We start from the raw sequence: 12524 nt of genomic DNA, 5'->3' as shown, positions 1-12524 counted from the left end.
TAAAGTGGAATCCTCTAAGCCGTGGTGGTGCCACGTGTCAGCCCCTCTATATCCTGTTTTCACATTATCGTATCCCATCCTATAAACGCACTATATTTCTTTCACCTAACGAATCCGATTCTCACCTCCATGTTTACATTAAATTAAATTGGCAGTAACATCCTTTAATTTAGCAGGTAAATCCACCAAATAACTCTTTGTAAGTAACACCCCTTTAATTTAGCAAATAAATCCTCCAAAAATCTCTCCCTCTCTCTTAAACTTTCACTTTCTCTAAAAAGGCATGGATTTTCGTCTCTCTTTTTTGGGATTCCAAACACAACCCCTTTAATTTAGCAAATAAATCCTCCAAAATTCTCTCTCTCTCTCTCTCTCTCTCTCTCTCTCTCTCAAAATTTCACTCTCTCTAAAAAGGCATGGCTTTTCGTCTCTCTCTTTTGGGATTCCAAACACAAGGCTTTTGGAATTCCAAAAGCCATACGTTCCAGATCTAATCAATGTAAAATACATATTTGGGCTCTTCATTTCACTTGCTCTTTTGCCGTTCCTATTTTCCATAGAACTCTTCTTCCTTTCCAATATCAGGTTTGTGCTTTTCTCCATTCCCATTCCATTTCTAGTTCCTTGGAGTTCTAATTTTACTTACTAATTTTTTCTTTTGTTACAGGCTTAATATGGAATTAAGACTTTTGGTCTCTCAATCTTCCACCTCCAGTAAAGGAACAGGTAAGAAAAGCCCTATCCCACGTAGAAAAAATTTCAACCTTGGCTTCTAAAAAAATCATATAATTTTTTTTTAATTGAAAAAACCATAGAAATCAGAATAGGTTATAGAAGTTGAAGATACTTTAAATCTCTGCAGAACAGGAAGTTTTACACCACTCCAACTATTCAGAATTATTTTTGGCCTATTTACTATTTGATGTTTTTTTTATATTCTGAATCTATATATATAATCAGTAATGTTTTTCCCTTTTGAATTTCCTTTCATTTTAGTGCACCATATTTTCAATTGGTTATCATGTAAAGACTGTTCTCAATACATTTCTCCCTTGAACAATGCCAATGATCTTGATGCAACAAAGGAGATTTCGTTTGTGGAAGCTTTCTCATGCCAAGGTTTGTCCAACCAGTTTTATTTTAATATTTCAATTTACTTTCCATGTTTGTGTAGCCCTGTGTAGCCGGTTTTTCTCACAATCTATTGTATTCGGCCCACTGTTATTTCTCTTTTCCTCAAATTAAGTGATTTCATTCTGCTTTTGGATGTTGTTTATAATAGTGGGTGATATTTTTTACTTGGAGTTTTTAGTCGGTTACAGATGAAAAGTTGGAAGAGGTGGGAAATGGAAAGCAAAGACATGGAAAACCAGTTTTCACATGGTAGCAATTTTTTTATTTCAGTTCTTTCTTGCATGAGGATAGATATCTATGTTGGGTATATGATTGTTTCAAATTTCCTCCCATTTCATTTTTTCTGAAAGATGTATTTACTCCTGCCGTTTAAGCTGCACATGGTATCAAGTCATAGAAATTCCTTCTTTATAATCATTTCCCATAGTCTAAATTGTTTCCTATACCTCGCGGGTGGATTAAAAAGAGTCATTTCAAGTTGTTTTTTGGCAAAAAAAAAAAAACTCAATGGATACATAAGCATATTGGAAGTGGAAGCAGGGTTACTCTGCACCACTTTTGTGCCGGAATCGATTTCATTATTTTTTCAAAATTTGTATTTTCAATTTATTTTTTGTTTTCAAATATATTGCTTTGATTTCATTTTTTTGAAGAATACAGTTCTCTCTCTCTCTCTCTCTCTCTCTCTCTCTCTCTCTCTCTCTCTCCGATTCACGGCTTTCACTGGCTTTTGTTGACTAATTATTTTCTGGATTTGATTACTTTCGAGATTTATATATGTATAGCTTTTGGAAATTTGTTGACGTATTTTTTTTCCTTTAATATTTCTATCGATTTTTCCAAGTAGGGAAACGTAGAAGAGCAGGGACGGCATCTCAATTTCTCCACCTCTTTTCCCCACTTGGGTATTTTAGGCAAGAGGAAAGTTTCATCTCCCTATAATCGAGTCCCTCTCTCAATTTCTCCCTCCCTCTGTGTATTTTATTTTTTGATATATAAACCAATATGTGAAGCTATTTTTTATTTATTTCTTTTACTCTCTATATATCAAACAAATCTTTGAACCCAACTTTATAAATCTTCCACCCTTCCTAACTGAAGCTTCTTATTCTTCTTTTCTAATCGAACTATATTTGACAATCCAGCAAAAAAAACTACTTCAGCCATAACTTAATATTTCTTCCACCCTTCGTAACCAAGATGGTTGTTTTTTCTTCTTCTTTTCCACCTATATAATGATATACTTAACAATCCAGGAAAAACTACTTCAGCCATACTTACGCCCTGTTTGTTTTGGAGTTTAAAAACAGTTCTCAATATTGGACTCGCAAGAAAAATATTTATGATGGAAAAATTTTCATTAGGCCATGTTCGGATTGTGAGAAGGAATTTTTTTTATGGAAATTTTTTTCCAGAAGCTCTGTTTCTTTGGATGTAAAACGGGAAATTTTTAATTAGTATTTTTCCTTTCCAAACAATCCAATCAGGGCCTTAGGAATTCAATTTTTTTTCACATCTTCTCTTTTTGAAACCATGGTCAAGATTTCTATTCATATTGAGCATCAAAGTAGGAAATTTAGTAATATTTTTGCTTTCCAGACTTCTGCAAATAAAATTCTTCAATCCAAACAATGGCTTAGGAATTCAAATTTTTTCACATTTGTCTTTTTGAAACAATGTTCAAGGTTTCTACTCATATTGAGTATCATTAGTTTTTCAGTGTGGGATTGTACATATAAAGGTTTATGAGGGCTAATTGTTGGAAATCCGTCTTAGTATTGAGATCCCGTGCATCGCATGGGACTGCAACTAGTTTTCATAAGATTATCCTAACCCTCTGATATATTGAAGTTTCCACAAGGATCATCCTATAGAAATGATTTTTGGGCCACATCCTATTTACATGGTTTTAAATTTTGACCAAAATCCAAAATTTTGGGTTTCATCGAGACTGAAACCGAAATTGGGTAAACCTAAAATGGAAATTTTGAAATTTCATTTTCCCTGAAATTTCGGTCCGTAATTTAAGGAAGATCACCAAAAAAATCTGGATTTTATTCGTTTTTAAATATTTTCACGAAATTTCAGCCGAACACCCCCCTGCGGTACACATTCGCCATATAATTTCTCAGATATGACATGCTTTCGTATATTACTTCTCGCTTTGAAATTTTTAAGGGATTTGCTAGGAGAAACCCATTTAGCGGTTGGCGATTGCATGAGAGATCAACCACGTCAGATGATATAAATGAATTAGACAAAATTTGCTGAATAGTGAGCATGTGTGGCTGCTCTCTCATGCGAGAGCCAGCCACGAAATGTCTTTCTGCAAAAGTCGCTAGCAAATCCCAACTTTTAAATAGCAATTGGAATTGGAAAATTATACTGTAGCCCAAAGATAAATTCCATGTGCTACACTTTTACCTCTTCTTGAAATAGCGAAAAAGAAAAGTAATAAATTTTGAAAAAAGGATGCTTGTAATGTGACACACTTTGATAATGCTATTCAACGACTTAAATTTTTTAAGGGAAATGATAACAGCACAACCATGTTTTGATAATTGCACTAGCTAATCTTGGCTGTTTTAATTTAAAGAGCTGTCAAAAGTTTTAAAAAAAAACTCTCATAAACCAATTAAAAATGAAAAGACATGCTAAGTTTGTTCAAATGTTAAAGCATGGTTGTGCTGATATCATTTTTCTTTTAAAAATAGCAGTGAAAATTGTGGAAAAGGTATTGCTCCCAAAGGGTATCTTTTGTCTCATGATTTGCTAATTAATGTATTCCTATGCTTAAATTTTTCAAAACAGGCAGTGGAAATTCTGTATGATGAAAAAGGCCAGTAATCCCAGTTGTCAAATATGACGGAGAAATTTTATGATGGGTGGTTGTACAAAACCATATTTTTCAATCCAAACTGTCCATTTGTTGGGCCCCAATGTAAATAGGTTGTGCCTCAAAGCTCATTTTCATAGGATGATCCTAACCCTCTGATCTATTGAAGTTTCCACAAGGATCATCCTATAGAAATGATTATTGGGTCACAACCTATTTACATGGTTTTAAATTTTGACCAAAATCCAAAATTTCGGGTTTCATCGAGACCGAAACCGAAATTTGGTAAACCTAAAACGGAAATTTTGAAATTTCATTTTTCCTGAATTTTCGGTCTGTATTTAAGGAAGATCACCAAAAAATCTGAATTTTAATCATTTTTAAATATTTTCATGAAATTTCAGCCGAACACCCCCCTGCGGTACACATTCGCCAGATAATTTCTCAGATATGACATGCTTTCATATATTATTTCTTGCTTTGAAATTTTTAAGGGATTTGCTAGCAGAAAGCCATTTGGCGGTTGGCTATTGCATGAGAGATCAGCCACGTCATATGATATGAATGAAGTAGACAAAATCTGCAGAATAGTGAGCATGCGTGGCTGCTCTCTCATGCCACAGCCAGCCACGAAATGTCTTTCTGCAAAAGTCGCTAGCAAATCCTAACTTTAAATAGCAATAGGAATTGAAAAATTATACCGTAGCCCAAAGATAAATTCCATGTGCTACACTTTTACCTCTGCTTGAAATAGCAAAAAGAAAGGAATAAAATTTGAAAAAAAAGGATACTTGTAATGTGACACGCTTTGATAATGTTATTCATCGACTTAAAATATTTTAAGGGATATGATATCAGCACAACCATGTTTTGATAATTGCACTAGCTAATCTTGGCTGTTTTTATTTAAAGAGCTGTCAAAGGTTAAAAAGAATCTCATAAGCCAATTAAAAACGAAAAGACAGGCTATGTTTGTTCAATTATTAAAACATGGTTGTGCTGATATCATTTTCCTTTTAAAAATAGCATTGAAAATTGTGGAAAAGCTATTGCTCGCTAAGGGTATTGTAAGCCCAAGGGTACATCCCTCTCTTGTTTTGATGATCAACAATCCCAAATTGATGGTAGTTTGCTAATGGTTGTTCGAATGTTGTGATTAAGATAGGGTCCATTCATGTCAACACTTGAAGCAAGAAAAACAAGTGCTAGTCTTGGAGAAATTCAAGTCTCGGTAGTCTCCCTTCAAGCCGTATTGGTTATTGAAGAATCAAGGTATCCACAAGTGCAAGAACATGTTTGAAGACTATCTCAAACAAGATTGATGCTCAAGAAGACCCAAGGTTATATTTCGTAGAATGCATGGGAGTCCTCTTGGCATTTTGTGTTTGCATGTTTTAATGTTTTCAAATCATCTCTAAAATCATTTTTCTAAGTGCATAAATGTATTTGAAAACACATATTTAAAGCCCAAAGATCATGGCTCAAAAGCCCCTGTATTTCAAAGTTAAAAATAGAATTTCACTCAGGGCCGATCGACCGGGACATGTCGGGCGACTGCGAGATGCTTACTGGAATGTCAACACATCTCGAAATTTATCGAGCCGGTCGACCGCTAACCCCTCGGTTGACCGCGAAAAGTTTTTAGGCAAAATGAATTTTAGAAACAGTAAGCCCATAGTGGGCGACCGCGAAGGTCCGGTCGACCGCGTAACCTTTTAAGGCAAAATATTTCTAAAACAGTAAGCTATCGGCAGTCGACCGCAGCGACAAAGTTTTTGAAAATTAAAAAGGGCGCCCGATAAGGGCCGATGACTGCGGTGGCTCGGTCGACCGCAGCGGACTCGCAAAAGAGTCGTTGGAGTGTACACTGAGTAGGTGCAACCACCCAGTTTTATTACAGTTTTGCCCTTGTTCTCTCCCAAATGAACTAGGGCTATTTAAACCCCATCAAAGACCTTCTCTAAACACCTTTTGAATATTTTTGAATATCAAACTTAGAGCTTTCTCTTGGAAATCAAAAGGATTCTTCTACAAATCTCTTAAGCATTTAAACTTGCATTCATTTCTTGTCAAGAGGTTCTCCCTAAGCTTTTAGTGTTAATCATTGGGAGTCTTGTGAGCATTGAGAGTTGTATGCGCCTATAAGAGGCTTGAGTGTTCTTCATTTTTCATTCTTCTTCCCTTTATGTGTATGTGAGATTGCAAAGAGGAGTTTCTTGCTTCAAGGCCGGAGTGCAACGCAGAAGAACATCTTTGGAGGTGGATTTGTAATACAAGGGTGTGTCCCCTTGTGGAGGTGGTGAATGTGTATTCGCTTTGTGAGACAGTGTCAAGGAGTCTTACCATAGTGGAGAAAATCCCAAGGAAAGGCGAAGTACTTGGGTAGTGGAGTAGGTCAAGTTGTGACCGAACCACTATAAATCATTGTGTGGTGTTGGTAATCTCTTTCCCTTTTATTTTTAATATAATTTGAACAAGGGTTAGAACTAATTAGGCCAAACTCACTTGCCCTAGCTTTTCAAATAGAAAAATTTGAAAACACCAATTCACCCCCCTCTTGGTTGTTGCCCTTCGGGATTTCACTTGGTATCAAAGCTAAGGGTTCTTAATAGAGATTTTATATTCTTAAATCTACAAGAGAAAGATCCATGGCAACTGATCCTCCTCCATCCTCATGTAATCCCCTTCCTCTTCTGGTAGCTCCCTCGGGGTATATTGATCATGCCTCAAATAGACCTCCGTATTTGAATGGACTAAACTACGGGTATTGGAAAATTAGAATGGCTTTTTATTTAAAATCCGTAGATTTTAAAATTTGGGAGTTAATCCAAGATGGGTACATTGAACCCACAACGGATAGGAAGGAATGGAGTCCCGTCGACAAGAGAAATGCTACATTGGATGCCAAGGGAGTAACACTACTATTTTGTGCTCTTTCTCCTGAAGAATTCAATAGAGTCTCGACTTGTAAGAAGACGAGGGAAATTTGGACCTCACTTGAGACAACCCATGAAGGGACAACTCAAGTAAAGAAATCTATAGTAAATATGCTTATTAGTGATTTTGAAGCCTTTGAGATGCATGAAGGAGAATCTATCTCCAACATGTTCACAAGGTTTACTAATATTGTAAATGAGTTGAATGCTTTAGGAAAAACCTATACAAATTATGAACTGGTCCAAAGGCTCCTAAGATGCTTTCCCGACTCATGAGATCCAATGATCACGGCAGTAGAGCAATCAAAAGACTTGGATACCCTTGAACTAAACGACCTCATGGGTAACCTCATCACTCATGAGATGAAGATGAATAAGAGGGAAAGCAAAAGAAAAGGAAAGAAAGAAGAATCTAGGAAGAAGGATGTGGCTTTTAAGGCCAGGGTCGAAAGCGAAGAAGATGACAGTGAGAGAAAGCTAAGTATGAAAAACCTAACTTCGAAAATGACTCCCCTTTCCAAACGGATCTCTAGGTTTGGGAAGTTCAATAGGAAAATAGGAGCTCAAGAAGAAGCACCTCCCCAAAGAGAGATAAAGACAGAAGAAGAAGAGATAATGATGATGATACTATTTGATGTTCGAATGTGGCAAAGAGGGTCATATTTGTACTTACTCTCCGTTATTGAAAAAGAAGGAAGATAGAAGAAAAGGAAAAGATGACAAAAAGAAAAAGAGTTTTAGTGCTAATTGGGATGGCTTAAGCGACACGTCAGAAAACAAATCAAGTGGAGACGAGAAATCCAACTTTGTATGCTACATGGCTAGTGATTCCTCCAAGCTCAATGTAAGTCAAATCTTAGATTCTTTTGTTCAAAGTAGTGATAGTAATAATAGTAGTGGTAGTGAAAGTGATAATGAAAATGAACAACCTACCATGAATGAATTAATAGATACTTGTCAAATAGTCAACAAAGCACTACTACTTAAAGTTTCCAAAAATTAAAAATTGAAAAAGTCTCTTGAAATGATAACCAAGGATTTTGGAAAATTGAAGAATGAGCTTGATAAAAAAATCTCATTAAATGATCAACTCTATGGAGAACACTTTACTAAAAGGAAAACATGAAAATCAAAAATATAAATTTGATCACTTAAAAGAAGAAAATAAAAAATTGTATATTGATATTGAAAAACTATACAATAAGAATAAGAAACTTAAAATTGAAAAAGATACACTTGTTCTTAGACATGCTTGTGGAAAAGAGAAACTCGGTGAAATTTTAGCAAGCAAGGTTTCTATTGGGAAACAAGGTCTTGGCTACCAAGAGCCCCAAAAGAAGGTTGCTTACAAAAATAAGTTTGTCAAGTCTAAAACTCCTTACAAGAATTTCAACATCCATTCACCAACATACTATTTTTCTGGAAAACTTGGACATTACAACTATGCATGTAGAAAGAGAAAATCATCTAAACTTGTTTGGGTAAGAAAAGATAGGTCTTTTGATACTAACATTGGAGGACCCAACATAGCTTGGGTACCTAAGGGCAAGACCTAAATCTTTCTTGTAGGGGTGTTTGAGCTCAAGAGCCATAACGGATAGATGGTACCTGGACAGTGGATGCTCAAGACACATGATTGGAGACCCCACCAAATTCTCAAGCATTGTCATGGAAAATCAAGGACATGTTACCTTTGGAGACAATGGCAAAAGAAAAATCATTGGGGAAGGTACTATTAAATTCAAAGATCTTAGTATAAAAAATATTTTTCTTGTTGAAGACCTTCATCAAAATTTGTTAAGTATTAGCCAACTATGCGATGTTAATTGTCAAGTCTTGTTTAAAAATAATAAGTGCATAGTTAAGAAAGAAAATGAAAGTAAAATTAAATTTGCAGCGGCCAGAGGCGAAAGCATATATTCATTGGTCCTAGAAGAGCTAAATAACCAAGACGTGAAATGTCTTCCCTCTACGGAAGACAATTCATGGATTTGGCACAAAAGGTTAGGACATGCGAATATAGATCTAATGTCGAGGCTTGCCTCAAAAGAAATTGTGAAAGGTTTGCCCAAGTTGAAATATGAGAATGATATTATATGTAGAGATTGTCAACTTGGTAAACAACACAAAGATTCATTTAAACCCAAGCATATCATATCTACCTCTAGACCATTACAATTATTACATATGGATTTGTTTGGTCCCATGAAAATATGTAGTCTCAATGGTAGAAGATATGTGTTTGTGCTTGTTGATGATTTCTCTCGATTTACTTGGGTTTGTTTTCTTGCATCCAAAGATGAAATGTTTGAAAATTTTTGCACTTTATGCAATAGATTACAAGTTAAAAAATGTTGTAAATTTTCAAAAATTAAGAGTGATCATGGAACCGAATTTGAAAACATTCACTTTAGTTCATATTGCAAAGAACATGGAATTGATCACAATTTTTCAACACCTAGAACCCCACAACATAATGGTGTAGTGGAAAGGAAAAATAAGGTTCTTCAGAAAATGGCTAGGTCTATGCTTTATGACAAAAATGTGCCCAGAATTTTTTGGGCTCTAACACGGCTTGCTATGTCATCAATAGAGTCATGATTAAACCTCACACTCACAAGACACCTTATGAGCTTTGGAATGATAGAAAGCCTAATATTAAATATTTTAAGGTGTTTGGATGTAAGTGTTATAGCTTGAATATAAAAGATAACCTTCATAAATTTGATGCCAAATCCGATGAAGGTATTTTTCTTGGATACTCTACTAGAAGTAAATCATATAGAGTATTCAATAGGTTATTCCCCGAAACACAAACCTAAATGAAATTGAAAAAGAAGTGCCTGTTGATAACATTAGCAAAACTCTAGAGACATTAGAGCTATAAAGTCCTCCTAAAGAGGTTGATGATCAAGGAAAATGGAAACGGATTCTATCTGGTCACCCAAGTACCTCTCAGGGAGTCCAAACAAGGTCTCAGTATAGAAATGTTTGTGAGTTTGCTGCATTCTTGTCACATATAGAGCCTAAGAGTATAAATGGGGCGGAAAAAGATGATTTTTGGATTATTCCCATGCAAGAGGAGCTAAATCAATTCGAAAGAAATAAAGTTTGGAAATTAGTTCCTAGACCTAGAGACCATCCTGTGATTGGCACTAGATGAGTCTATAGAAATAAGTTGGATGAACAATGGGAGATTCAAATAAACAAAGCTCGATTGGTAGCCCAAGGTTACAATCAAGAAGGAATCGACTATGACGAAACCTTTACACCCGTAGCCCGGTTAGAGACCATTAGGATGCTTCTTGCATTTGCTTGCCATAAATGATTCAAGATATATCAAATGGATGTCAAAAGTGCAATCCTAAATGAATACATAATGGAGGAAGTTTATGTTAAACAACCTCCCGGATTTGAAGATTTCAAATTCCCTAACCATGCCTATAAATTGGACAAAGCCTTGTATGGTTTAAAGCAAGCTCCTAGAGCTTTGTATGATAGGTTTAGTTCATTTCTATTAGACAAAGTTTTTTATATGGGTAAGGTGGATAAAACCCTTTTTCATCAAACGTCAAGAAAGTGGCATACTCATTGTACCATTATATGTTGATGATACCATCTTTGGATCAACAAATGAGAGTACGTGTAAAGATTTTGATCAATGTATGCAAGATGAAATTGAAATGAGCATGATGGGAGAACTCAAATATTTCCTAGGTCTATAAATTCATCAATTAAGAAATGGCATATTCATCAATCAAGAAAATTTTTCAAGAGAATTGCTTAAAAAGTTTGGGATGGATAGCTCTCCAACAAAGCCTACTCCTATGAGTACATCCACCAAACTAAGCAAAGATGATCTTGGCCCATCTGTTGATCAAAAGAAATATAGGGGTATGATAGGGAGTCTACTATATTTGACTGCTAGCCGACCGGACATTATGTTAAGTGTTTGTCTATGTGCTAGATTTCAGTCAGACCCTAAGGAATCCCATTTGCAAGGTGTCAAAAGAATATTCAAATATCTCAATGGGACTTCTAGCCTAGGTTTATGGTATGAAAAGTTCAATGATTTAAACCTAGTAGGGTATTCGGATGCTGACTTTGCCGGATGTCGAGTGGATCGAAAAAGTACAAGTGGCACTTGTCAGTTCCTAGGTAGATCTCTTGTTTCTTGGTTTAGTAAGAAGCAAAATTCGGTCGCCTTATCCACCATAGAGGCCGAATATATTACTGCAAGAGCTTGTTGTGCACAAGTCCTTTGGATGAAGAACACCTTGGAAGACTATTGTCTCACATTTAAATGTGTGCCGATTCATTGTGATAACACTAGTGCTATCAATCTAACCAAGAACCCCATTCAACACTCTAGGACAAAGCATATAGAGATAAGACATCATTTTCTTAGAAATCATTCACAGAAAGGTGACATATCAATTGAGTACATTCACACTGATGCTCAACTTGCTAACATATTCACCAAACCCCTAAGTGAAGAGAGATTTTGTGATCTTCGGAGTGGTTTGAATATGTGGTCACTTCAACAGGTAAAAGAATTTTGAACCGGTATGCATATACATATACTTTATATACTTTAATGATTGTATATTATGGAATGCATGGTCATGATGTCAACTTAAACTTAAAAGCTACTCAATTCGTATTCTTAGTCCTCTTACCCGTAAGATGGAGAGTGTACACTCATATTTTAATTAAGACATCTAATCATTAGGCTTTATGCCTCATCAAGACCATGATCATGTTTACTTGTTCTCTAAATACTATATGTATCTAGGCATGTATTCTACAAAAAAATGGGAGAAGAAAAACGGGATCTTCACTTGTTTTATCATTCCCTATTCTTTTTTATGTGACGAAAGGGGGAGAAGAATGGTAAATTGCTTATGTCTGCATGTGTGTTCTTACACTGTTGTGTTCCATGCATATGCTTTCCCTAGTCACCATATTAGCTCTATCTATGCTTATCTTGTGCTCATTGTCATTTGTTCCGAATGGATTCATATATCTTCTAATCTTCATATTTATGATAAGCATATACTGAGGGGGAGGCAAAATTTGTATAAATGTTTTATCAAGGGGGAGCCTCCAACCCCATAATCAATTTAGGCTTGTCATCATCAAAAAGGGGGAGAAAGTAAGCCCAAGGGTACATCCCTCTCTTGTTTTGATAATCAACAAACCCAAATTGATGGTAGTTTGCTAATGGTTGTTCGAGTGTTGCGATTAAGACAGTGTCCATTCATGTCAACACTTGAAGCAAGATAAACAAGGGCTAGTCTTGGAGAAAGTCAAGTCTTGGTGGACTCCCTTCAAGCCGTATGGGTTATTGAAGATCAAGGGATCCACAAGTTCAAGAACATGTTTGAAGACTATCTCAAGACAAGGAAAAGATCGTGCAAGCGCCAAACAAGATTGAATATCAAGAAGTCCCAATGTTATATTTTGTAGAATGCATGGGAGTCCTCTTGGCATTTTGTGTTTGAATGTTTTAATATTTTCAAATCATCTCTAAAACCATTTTTCTAAGTGCATAAATGTATTTGAAAACACATGTTTAAAGCCCAAAGACCATGGCTCAAAAGCTCCTGTATTTCAAA

General features: G+C 35.6%; 1 long non-coding RNA gene across 2 annotated transcripts; it reads left to right on the top strand.

The window, feature by feature from the left end:
- Positions 1-273: 273 nt before the first annotated feature.
- LOC143887096 (uncharacterized) lies at positions 274-1819 on the top strand. 2 transcript variants are annotated; one of them, XR_013254030.1, is made up of 3 exons: positions 274-585; positions 668-1119; positions 1323-1819. It is a non-coding gene; the product is annotated as an uncharacterized LOC143887096 (long non-coding RNA). The 2 variants fall into 2 exon arrangements; XR_013254031.1 differs by having other exon boundaries at positions 1313-1819.
- Positions 1820-12524: the final 10705 nt, after the last annotated feature.

This window comes from Tasmannia lanceolata, unplaced genomic scaffold (assembly GCF_043159265.1).
Source record: "Tasmannia lanceolata isolate RefF3 unplaced genomic scaffold, GAP_Taslan_0.1 ptg000012l, whole genome shotgun sequence".
NCBI classification, from domain to species: domain Eukaryota; kingdom Viridiplantae; phylum Streptophyta; class Magnoliopsida; order Canellales; family Winteraceae; genus Tasmannia; species Tasmannia lanceolata.
This window is presented reverse-complemented; position numbering and strand designations above follow the sequence as displayed.